Below are 12395 nucleotides of genomic sequence, written 5' to 3'. Positions count from 1 at the left end.
CCTTGTTTATTGCATCATTTGCAAATATTTTCTCCCAGTGCATAGGTAGTCTTTTCGTTTTGCTTATGGTTTCCTTTGCTATGTGAAAGCTTGTGAGTTTGATTAGGTCCCATTTGTTTATTTTTGCTTTTAGAGAAAAGATATCTAACTACCAAAAGAGTAGTATCCAGAATATATAAAGAACTCCAGCAAATCAGTAAGGAAAAAACAACTCAACAGAATTGGGCCAAGCATATGAAGAGGCAATTCACAGAAGAAGAAAGCAGGGTGGTGAATAATCATATAAAAATAGGTTTAATCTCACTAGGATTCAGGGAAGCAAATTGCAACAACAGAGAGATGCCATTTCACACTGGTTAAATTGGCAGTATCTTGCAAGTCTGATTGTAACAGATTCATAAACAATGGGGGAAAGGAACTCCTATACTTGTTGATGGGAGAGTGTGTTGGTACAATCACCTTGCGGAGGAGTTTGAGAATATCTAGTAGATTCGAAAATGGTCAGACCTCACAACACAGCAAAACCAATTCTAGGTAACCACTCTAAAGGGAGTTCCAGGTGCACAGGGAGACAGGTATGAAGATGTTTGTACGAAGATGTTTGTTGCAGACCTATTTTGTAATAGTGAGAAAGTGGAAATAACCATTAGGAGAATGGAGATCTAAAAATGTGGTTTATTCACCCAATGGAATATCATACAGCCGTTAAAATGAGCTAGATGTATACATATTACCTCTCACATTTGCTCCCTACGCTTGTTTTATAGATTCCACCTCTTTGATGTCTGTAAGATCTGTTTGCTCCTTTCCATCACCCCGACAATCCCATGCCACCATTTTTGCTTAGATGATGTAACAGACACCTAACTGACCCCCCTACTCCCCATTGGCCCTGGGCAGCCAAGGATATCTTTCTAAGGTGCACACCTGACATTGTCACTTACCTGCTTAAAAACCCTCCAATGACTGTGGCCTACAAGACAAAGCACAGACGCCTTAGCAGAGCTCAAGAAAGCCTCATCTTTCACTTTTCCCCTTCCAATCCAGCCTCATGGGATTGTTTGTGGTTCACCAGACAGGCTGGGTATTCAGCCACCCTGCCTGGATCACGCGACTTGCTCCCTCTGCCAGGAGGGAGCTTTCCTGTAACTCAGCCCCTTCCCACCCGCACTGATCCACCTGGCAAAGTGGATCCGCCTGCAAGCAGCCATCCCCAAAACTCAGCTCAAGAATCTGGGTGAAGAATTTGCCCACAGACCCCTCTCCCCACGTTTTTCTTTCCACTGTGATCCCCCCGGCCAAACCTCAAGGCACAAGACCGAACTCTCTTCTCTGTGGGAACCAAGGCAAGTCATTTCCCACTCCGAGCCAGAGCTCACCCCTGAGCAATTGCACCCATCATCCCTTTCAGCTTCTCTGTAGGCCAGCGCCGGCTGGAGAGCAGGGTGAGAGGCCAGTTCTCACCTGTGTGCCGCTGCTCCCCCCACACCTTGTCACACTGCATCCCTTTCCCTGGCTGTTTCCCTGCTTCCTTCCTCCTCATTCCTGCATCAAGTTCACACTCTGGGACCAGCAGTGAAGACTCACCAGTTGAGCCCCCAAATCCAGGTGCTCAGACTGGTGGGGCTCATTGGAGGAGAGCTTCAGGAGGGGAGAGCCCCCGACCCCCACTCCAGGAGGATACCTGTGAGCAGATGCTCCAGGCTAAACTCCCATGGCCTCCTCCACTTTCCACAGACGTGGCCCAGAGACTCAGCCGAGGAAGAGGAGAAGGAGCCTGGCTCGCCGGGGAAGGGGGACAGTCAGGAGAGAAAGGCTGGCCTCAGCCAGGGAGGAAGGAAGGGTGTCAGATGTTAGCGGATATTCTCCTAGGTCGGTCTGCCTGAAAGACAGTTCAGGGCTCAGCCTGTGGATAGTGAATTAGAAGTATGTAGTATCGGCTTCCCTGGTGGCGCAGGGGTTGAAAGTCTGCCTGCCAATGCTAGGGGATACAGGTTCGAGCCCTGGTCTGGGAAGATCCCACATGCCGCAGAGCAACTAAGCCCGGGAGCCACAACTACTGAGCCTGCGCGTCTGGAGCCTGTGCTCCACAACAAGAGGGGCTGCGATAGTGAGAGGCCCGCGCACCACAACTAGAGAAAGCCCTCCCACAGGAACGAAGACCCAACACAGACAAAAATAAATTAATTAATTAATTTTAGAAAAAGAAAAAGAAGCATTTAAAAAATAATAATAAAAAAATAAAAGGAACACAAATTGGTACACACTTTCTAGGTACAATTTATAAAAAAAAAAAGTAGTATCATCACCCTGATCCCGCCCAAGTGGCATCAGGCTGTAGCCTCATAAAACCATTTTTTTTTTTTTTTTTTTTTTTTTTTTGCCGTACGTGGTCCTCTCACTGTTGTGACCTCTCCCGTTGCGGAGCACAGGCTCCGGACGCACAGGCTCAGCGGCCATGGCTCACGGGCCCAGCCGCTCCGCGGCATGTGAGATCTTCCCGGACCGGGGCACGAACCCCTGTCACCTGCATCGGCAGGTGGACTCTCAACCACTGCGCCACCAGGGAAGCCCCTCATAAAACCTTTTAAAGGGGCTTCCCTGGTGGTGCAGTGGTTGAGAATCCGCCTGCTAATGCAGGGGACACGGGATCGAGCCCTGGTCTGGGAAGATCCCACGTGCCGCGGAGCAACTAGGCCCGTGAGCCACAACTACTGAGCCTGCGCGTCTGGAGCCTGTGCTCCGCAACGTGAGAGGCCCGCACACCGCGATCTTTATGATGACACCTCCTTTCTGTAGAAGTTTGGTCCTATTAAGTGGGAGTCTTTTTGCCTGGCAAGTACCCTGACAGGTTTGGTGTGTGGAGGCAGGAGAGAGAAGCCAGGTGAAAGCCTATTTAAAGACTGGGCAGTGGAGGCTCAGAGAGGGAGAGCAACTTCCTCAGGGTCACACAGCTAATGGGGGCAGAGCTAGGGCTTATTTTTTTCCTGCCCCCAGGTTTGGGCTCCCCCCTCCCTGAGGACTGCAGCTGCTGTGAGTTAGGATGGAGCCAATTTGGGTCTGAGGGCAATTCATTAAAACATATCCTGAGAGAGCAGGGGACAAGGAGGCCTTGTTTTCTGAGGGATTCTCCCAGGGCTCTGAGCTCCAAGCAAACACATTCCTGAATCTTTGCCACCACATTTAAAACCAGAGGAGAAAAGTTATAAATGGGCTTTTTCTCTCTACAGATAAGAGAACCACAGGATATTAGGTCTGGGAAAGATGGGCTAGCAAGACGTCTCCCTGCCCAGACTCCCTGTGACCTAAGAATCTGAATTCTCGCCATGCACTTTTAGAGTCCCATAAGCAGAGATGTGTGACCTTAGTAGCTTCTTCAACAAACATTGTAAATATTTTTAAAGTTTTTACTTTTATCATAGAAAAACAATAGGCATTGAATGAATTACATTGAATATTTTGCAAAATTCTAATTTATTCAACTCAGCAAGAATCTGTTTATTCCAGGAATGGACAAACGTTCACCACTGAAGTTGGAACCTGGACACATTGGTCCGGGGGGTGGGGTGCGGGGTGTCATTAAACTATTCTCTTTATTTTTTAAATGTTTTCACAATTCTGTAATAAAAAGTTAAAACTATATATATATATTTTTATAAATTTATTTATTTTTGGCTGCATTGGGTCTTCCTTGCTGCGTGCAGGCTTTCTCTAGTTGCGGTGAGCTGGAGCTACTCTTTGTTGAGGTGCACGGGCTTCTCACTGCAGTGGCTTCTCTTGTTGCGGAGCACGGGCTCTAGGCGCACGGGGTTCAGTAGTTGTGGCACGCGGGCTCAGTAGTTGTGGCTCGTGGGTGATAGAGCGCAGGCACAGTAGTTGTAGTGCACAGGCTTAGTTGCTCCGCGGCATGTGGGACCTTCCCGGACCAGGGATCAAACCCGTGACCCCTGTATTGGCAGGCAGATTCTCAACCACTGCACCACCAGGGAGGTCCCTATGTGCATTTTTTTAAAGTTTGCTGCTTAAATAAGTGTCAGAGTAAGAACTTCCATTGTAACTATTTTGCGTGTTGGTTTTTAAAACAATGCCAATTTGCTGTCAACAAACTCAGTCTGTCAACCTGTGCTTGTATCAAAGTTCTCATTTTAAAGGTACGATTAAGGGAATTCCCTGGCGGTCCAGTGGTTAGGACTCTGCACTCTCACTGCCAAGGGCCTGGGTTCAGTCCCTGGTCGGGGAACTAAGACCCACAAGCTGCACAGCACGGCCAAATAAATAAATAAAGGTGCAATTAAAAGCGCTTCGTTTAAAGTGACGATTAGGGCTCAATACAATTGGGGGCACTATATAACCCACACCATAAGTTGAGGCAGCATCTATGTCTCATCACTCCTTGTCACGATCCTTTCACACTAGTGGGCGCACACAGACACAGCCACACGTAAAACACCAGCAGTGAGTAGATGGAGCCCATGTTCATCACTCACACTTCTAGGCTCTCTGACTCCCTAGAAGAAGCAGGTGCCCCATAGCACTGTGTCCATCCCGCTCTCCTGTACCTGCCGCACATTCTTAGAATTCCTTACTATGCATCTACTCCCCCAGCTACTTGCTGAGCTCCGTGAAGGCAAGGATGAGGCTGGCCCCTCTCTGGGTCCTGGTCTGGGACCCTGCCCCACAAAGAGTGAGGACTCAATAAATAAGTGTTAGATGATATAAAAGTCAAACTGTGTAGCATTCTGGGCTTGGCATAGAGAGTTGGGAGAAAAACAGAAGAGAAGTGACCTGGGACATGGAGCAAGATCGGGGCTCCTCATCTACCTGATTATATGCGGGCCTCAGTCTCTCCATCAACAAAATGGGAATAATTATCTTTACTTTGCAGAGTCATGGTGAAGAAGAGTGATGATGGCTGTGCGGTGCCTGGCACATAGTAGGTACTACAGAAGAGGCTGCTATACCTAAAATGATGACCCTAGGATGAAGATAACATCTGATGCAGAGCTTGGGACAGAGGTGAGTGTTTTAAACACAGGCAGTGAAGGGTTACCAGGCTGGCATTAGCCAAAAAGCCCAAGATCTTTTAATAAAAGTCAGGGCGGAGAGAGAGAGTTCGCAGGTATTTAGTTGTTTTGTATGCCGTGACTTTAACTAATCCTCATGTCAACCTGTGAAGTGCGCGGTTTGTGACCAAGTCCTCAGGAGGGGAGGAGGAAGCATTAACACAGGCTGGTGCAGCCCTCAAGCTCTCAGGGATGATTTGGCTGTGGGTTTGTCATATATGGCCTTTATTATGTTGAGGAAAGTTCCCTCTATGCCTACTTTCTGTAGGGTTTTTATCATAAATGGGTGTTGAATTTTGTGAAAAGCTTTCTCTGCATCTGTTGAGATGACCATATGGTTTTTCTCCTTCAATTTGTTAATATGGTTTATCACGTTGATTGATTTGCATATATTGAAGAATCCTTGCATTCCTGGAATAAACCCCACTTGATCATGGTGTATGATCCTTTTAATGTGCTGTTGGATTCTGTTTGCTAGTATTCTGTTGAGGATTTTTGCATCTATGTTCATCAGTGATATTGGCCTGTAGTTTTCTTTCTTTGTGACATCCCTGTCTGGTTTTGGTATCAAGGTGATGGTGGCCTTGTAGAATGAATTTGGGAGTGTTCCTCCCTCTGCTATATTTTGGAAGAGTTTGAGAAGGATAGGTGTTAGCTCTTCTCTAAATGTTTGACAGAATTCGCCTGTGAAGCCATCTGGTCCTGGGCTTTTGTTTGTTGGAAGATTTTTAATCACAGTTTCAATTTCAGTGCTTGTGATTGGTCTGTTCATATTTTCTATTTCTTCCTGATTCAGTCTTGGCAGGTTGTGCATTTCTAAGAATTTGTCCATTTCTTCCAGGTTGTCCATTTTATTGGCATAGAGTTGCTTGTAGTAATCTCTCATGATCCTTTGTATTTCTAGTGTCAGTTGTTACTTCTCCTTTTTTTTTGTAATTCTATTGATTTGAGTCTTCTCCCTTTTTTTCTTGATGAGTCTGGCTAATGGTTTATCTATTTTGTTTATCTTCTCAAAGAACCAGCTTTTAGTTTTATTGATCTTTGCTATCGTTTCCTTCATTTCTTTTTCATTTATTTCTGATCTGATTTTTATGATTTCTTTCCTTCTGCTAACTTTGGGGTTTTTTTGTTCTTCTTTCTCTAATTACTTTAGGTGCAAGGTTAGGTTGTTTATTCGAGATGTTTCCTGTTTCTTAAGGTGGGCTTGTATTGCTATAAACATGTGGCACATATATACAATGGAATATTACTCAGCCATATAAAGAAATGAAATTGAGCTATTTGTAATGAGGTGGATAGACCTAGAGTCTGTCATACAGAGTGAAGTAAGTCAGAAAGAGAGAGACAAATACCGTATACGAACACATATATATGGAATTTAAGAAAAAAAAATGTCATGAAGAACCTAGGGGTAAGACAGGAATAAAGCCACAGACCTACTAGAGAACGGACTTGAGGATATGGGGAGGGGGAAGGGTGAGCTGTGACAAAGCGAGAGAGAGGCATGGACATATATACACTACCAAACGTAAGGTAGATAGCTAGTGGGAAGCAGCTGCATAACACAGGGAGATCAGCTCCGTGCTTTGTGACCACCTAGAGGGGTGGGACAGGGAGGGTGGGAGGGAGGGAGATGCAAGAAGGAAGAGATATGGGGGCATATGTATATGTATAGCTGATTCACTTTGTTATAAAGCAGAAACTGACACACCATTGTAAAGCAATTATACCCCAATAAAGATGTTAAAAAAGAAAGCTCTCAGGTAGGACGAGGCTGGAATTTCTGGCATCTGGGGCAGGAAGCATTTCTGGGCTCCTGGTACTCTCTCTATTCTTTTTAAATCAAATCAAGTCCTGGAAGCAGCTCAAAGCTCACCCTCTTTGGGGCCCAGTCCCTGTACCTTTGTTTAACAACAGACACAGATTCATTCCAGGCTGGCCTAGTTCAAGTTGACCTGGGCAGGGCTGTTGCCTGGGAGGTGGACAGAGCCTCCCTTCCCCTCCCCACTGCCCAGTCAGAGGACATGACCCACTCTCTTCTCCCACCTTGGAACCCTGCTTGCCTGGGGTTCAGCTCTGAGTACTTGAACCTGGAGACCCCTTACCCCTTGGAACATGGAATGAAGAGCTTCCAGGGGCTCAAAGAACGTAGAGGTCCCCTTTGTTCCCATCCTAAATATTTCCCTACCAAATTTTGTCTGCCCCTGGTGGTCAGGACAGGTCTCTCTGAGAAGGTGACATTTGAGTAGAGACCTCAATAAATAGAAAGTAGCCATTTAAATGAGCAAAAGAAAATTCTTGGCCTTAGGTTGCCCACTCTCACCACTATTATTCAACATAGTTTTGGAAGTTTTAGCCACAGCAATTAGAGAAGAAAAAGAAATAAAAGGAATCTAAACTGGAAAAGAAGCAGTAAAGCTGTCACTGTTTGCAGATGACATGATACTATACATAGACAATCCTAAAGATGCTACCAGAAAACTACTAAAGCTAATCAATGAATTTGGTAAAGTAGCAGGATACAAAATTAATGCACAGAAATCTCTTGCATTCCTATACACTAATGATGAAAAATCTGAAAGTGAAATTAAGAAAACACTCCCATGTACCACTGCAATAAAAAGAATAAAATATCTAGGAATAAACCTACCTAAGGAGACAAAAGACCTGTATGCAGAAAATTATAAGCCACTGATGAAAGGAATTAAAGATGATACAAATACATGGAGAGATATACCATGTCCTTGGATTGGAAGAATCAACGTTGTGATAATGACTCTACTGCCCAAAGCAATCTACAGATTCAATGCAATACCTATCAAACTACCAATGGCATTTTTCACAGAACTAGAACAAAAAATTTCACAATTTGTGTGGAAACACAAAAGACCCCGAATAGCCAAAGCAATCTTGAGAACGAAAAACAGAGCTGGAAGAATCAGGCTCCCTGACTTCAGACTATACTACAAAGCTACAGTAATCAAGATATTATGGTACTGGCACAGAAAAAGAAATATAGGTCAATGGAACAGGATAGAAAGCCCAGAGATAAACCCATGCACATATGGTCACCTTTTCTTTGATAAAGGAGGCAAGAATATACAGTGGAGAAAAGACAGCCTCTTCAATAAGTGGTGCTGGGAAAACTGGACAGCTACATGTAGAAGTATGAAATCAGAACACTTCCTAACACCATACACAAAAATAAACTCAAAATGGATTAAAGATATAAATGTAAGGCCAGACACCATCAAACTCGTAGAGGAAAACATAGGACACTCTATGACATAGATCACAGCAAGATCCTTTTTGACCCACCTCCTAGGGAAATGGAAATAAAAACAAAAACAAATGGGACCTAATGAAACTTAAAAGCGTTTGCACAGCAAAGGAAACCATAAGACGAAAAGACAACCCTCAGAATGGGAGGAAATATTTGCAAATGAAGCAACTGACAAAGGATTAATCTCCAAACATACAAGAAACTCATGTAGCTCAATATCAAAAAAACAAACAACACAATCCAAAAATGGGCAGAAGACCTAAATAGACATTTCTCCAAAGAAGATATACAGATTGCCAACAAACACATGAAAGAATGCTCAACATCATTAATCATTAGAGAAATGCAAATCAAAACTACAATGAGATATCATCTCACACCGGTCAAAATGGCCATCATCCAAAAATCTACAAACAATAAATGCTGGAGAGGGTGTGGAGAAAAGGGAACCCTCTTGCCCTGTTGGTGGGAATGTAAATTGATACAGCCACTATGGAGAACAGTATGGAGGTTCCTTAAAAAACTAAAAATAGAACTACCATGCGAGCCAGCAATCCCATTACAGAGCAGATACCCTGAGAAAACCATAATTCCAAAAGAGTCATGTACCAAAACGTTCATTGCAGCTCTGTTTACAATAGCCAGGATATGGAAGCAACCTAAGTGTCCATCGACAGATGAATGGATAAAGAAGATGTGGCACATATATACAATGGAATATTACTCAGCCATAAAAAGGACCGAAACTGAGTTATTTGTAGTGAGGTGGATGGACCTAGAGACTGTCATACAGAGTGAAGTAAGTCAGAAAGAGAAAAACAAATACCGTATGCTAACACATATATATGGAATCTTAAAATAAAGAAAAAAAAGGGTCAGAAGAACCTAGGGGCAAGATGGGAGTAAAGATGCAGACCTACTAGAGAATGGACTTGAGGATATGGGGAGGGGGAAGGGTAAGCTGGGACAAAGTGAGAGAGTGGCATGGGCATATATACACTACCAAATGTAAAATAGATAGCTAGTGGGAAGCAGCCGTATAGCACAGGGAGATAAGCTTAGTGCTTTGTGACCACCTAGAGGGGTGGGATAGGGAGGGTGGGAGGGAGGGAGACGCAAGCAGGAAGCGATATGGGGACATATGTATATGTATCACTGATTCACTTTGTTATAAAGCAGAAACTAACACACCATTGTAAAGCAATTATACTCCAATAAAGATGTTAAAAAAAATAATAATTCTTGGCCCTGTGGGAGCCAGTGATTCTGAAAAGGCCTCAATCTATCTGCTTTGCTGAGTTGAAAGACTGCATTTGAAATTCCATCTCAGGCCAGGTCTCCAAAACAAGTTGAGCCTAAAAGTTTACATGTATCCCTAGACCCCACCCACCCACCGAGGCTATTGGCCTATGCCAGGCCTGAGAAGCAGAACAGAGAAGGCAGGAGAGCCTGGGAAGATGGAAGGCCTCAATCGGCAGACCTTGGGTCTCAGAGAATGACGGGGAGTGGAGACCAGTAGGAGGAAGGAACCCAGACAGACAATATCAAGTGTTGATGAGATTGTGGAGCAACTGGAACCCTCATACACTCCTGGTGGGAATGCAGAGTGGTCCAGCTACTTTGGAAGACAGTGTTGCAGTTTCTTACAAAGTTGGACACATACAGGGACTTCCCTGGTGGTCCAGTGGTTAAGAATCCATCTTGCAATGCAGGGGACGCTGGTTCAACCCCTGATCAGGGAACTAAGATCCCACATGCTGCAGGGCAACTAAGCCTGCACACAGCAACTACTGAGCCTGCACACCACAACTAGAGAGAAACCCGCACACCGCAACAAAAGATCCCATGTGCCGCAACTAAGACCCGATACAGCCAAAAATATAATAAAATAAATGAATAAATATAAAATATGTTTAAAAAAAAAGTTAAACACATACAGTTGACCTTTGAACAACATTGGTTTGAACTGCGGGGGTCCACTTATACGTGGATTTTTTCAATAGTAAATATTACAGTTCTACACGATCCACAATCCGCTGTTTGTTGAATCCCTGGATACAGAGGAACCTCGGATACAGAGGGCCAACTGTGCTGAGGGGGTTGGTGCCCCTAACCTCCACGTTGTCCAAGAGTCAACTGTACTTAATATATGACTCAGCAATACCTTCCCTGGTATTTACCCTAGAGAAATGAAAACTTCTGTTCACATAAAAACCTGTACACAGATATTCATAGGAGCTTTATTCATAATAGGCAAAAATTGCAAAAAAAGCCAAAAACAGCCCAAATGTCCAACAACAAATTGTGATGTGTTCATGCAATGGAATACTCCTCAGTGTTACAAAGGCACAGACAACTGGTACACCCAGCAACATGCATGAACCTCACAGACATGCTGACTTCTTGAAGAAACCAGACTCAAAAGAATTTATCTGTAGGATTCCATTATATGACATTCTAGCTATAGGAACAGAAAGCAGATGACTGTGCAGGGGCACGAGAGAATTTTCTAGGGAGATTGAAATGCATCTTGATTGTGATGTATGCATTTGGCAAAACTCATTGAATTGTGTACTTAGGGGCACATTTATTATATAGAAGTTACAACTTAATTCAAATATAGCTTAGTAAAATTGATCTAAAAATCACACCCCAACACATTGTCCACTGGATAAGCCCTCCTTGAGGTCAACCATCCACCCCCTTCACTTTACACATCAGGAATTGGAGGCCCAGAGAGGGGAGTGACTTCTCCAAGGTCACACTGTGAGTCAGGACTATTAACGCACAAGGCAATGTCTAACTGAGGTCCACAGGGCGTCTTCTCAACCTCCTCTGACTTAGTGCGCACTATAGCTTTCTGAGGCAGTAGTCATGCCATTATGCCCGGACTTCAGATGAGCACACTAAGGCCCGGAAGAGTTGGAAGACTCGCCCGAGTTCACACATCCAGCTTCCCCGTGACCTAGCCTGCCTGGGCAGCTGCCCATGGAGCAGGAAGACAAACCCAGGTCCTCAAAGCCCAGATCTTCCCTCTTCCCCACGATCCATCTCCTAGCAGAGGAAATGTGAGCTGGAGACCCTTGACTGAAGCCCAAGGGCCCCGAGCCCAGCCCTGAGGCAGACAGAGGAGGGAAAGGAGAGTGTGGAGCCCCTGTGAGCTTTCCCTGGTGAGGCTGCGGGCTGGGCGACAGGAGCCACTTCTGTTCCCAGTGGAGCACACCCAGTGGAGCCAGGGAGTAGGTGGAGAGACGGCCCTGGCTGTGCTCAGAAAGATCTGGTTTCCCCTGGATGCTTTTTCCAGCATGGCCTGCCAGGAGAGATTAAGATCGCAGAGAGCAACACGATGCTCTGGAGAAAGAGATTAGTGGGTTCCGGGGTGTTTGTCTCCCTGAGAAAGGCGGTTTGTTTGGGATCTGACTCCAAGCCACAGCTGAAGCTGTGCCAGGTCCCACTGGAGTTGACATGAGGAGAGAGAAGGCCCCTCAGGCAAGGAGGCCAAACATAACAGGACTAGGCCTTCCAGAACCCTGAGAGGCAGTGGAGGGTGTTCTGGGGTCCCCTGTAAGCCTTGCTCCAGCGCCTCCTGCCGAGGATGGGCCCCATCATAGCAGACCCCTGGGTTTGCTGAGAACACAGATGGCCTTCGCCCTGCGGAGCTGGCGTGCACTGAGAGGGACCTAATTTGTTTTCTCCAGCGGGGGAGGGTCTGGACCCAGAGGGTGGGGGAGGGCTGGTCCCAAGAGAGGGACAGGGAAAAATAGCCAATTAGCATGGAAGCTGGCGGAACTTTTTAAAAACTGAAATGCGGGGCTTCCCTGGTGGCGCAGTGGTTGAGAGTCCGCCTGCCGATGCAGGGAACACGGGTTCGTGCCCCGGTCCGGGAAGATCCCACATGCCGCGGAGCGGCTGGGCCCGTGAGCCATGGCCGCTGAGCCTGCGCGTCCGAAGCCTGTGCTCTGCAACGGGAGAGGCCGCAACAGTGAGAGGCCCGCGTACGGCAAAAAAAAAAAAAAAAACAACTGAAATGCGTAACATGAAATATTTCT

Source organism: Leucopleurus acutus (assembly GCF_964270905.1).
Source record: "Leucopleurus acutus genome assembly, chromosome: 1".
Classification (NCBI taxonomy): Eukaryota; Metazoa; Chordata; class Mammalia; order Artiodactyla; family Delphinidae; genus Leucopleurus; species Leucopleurus acutus.
Note: the sequence above shows the minus strand (reverse complement) of the source record.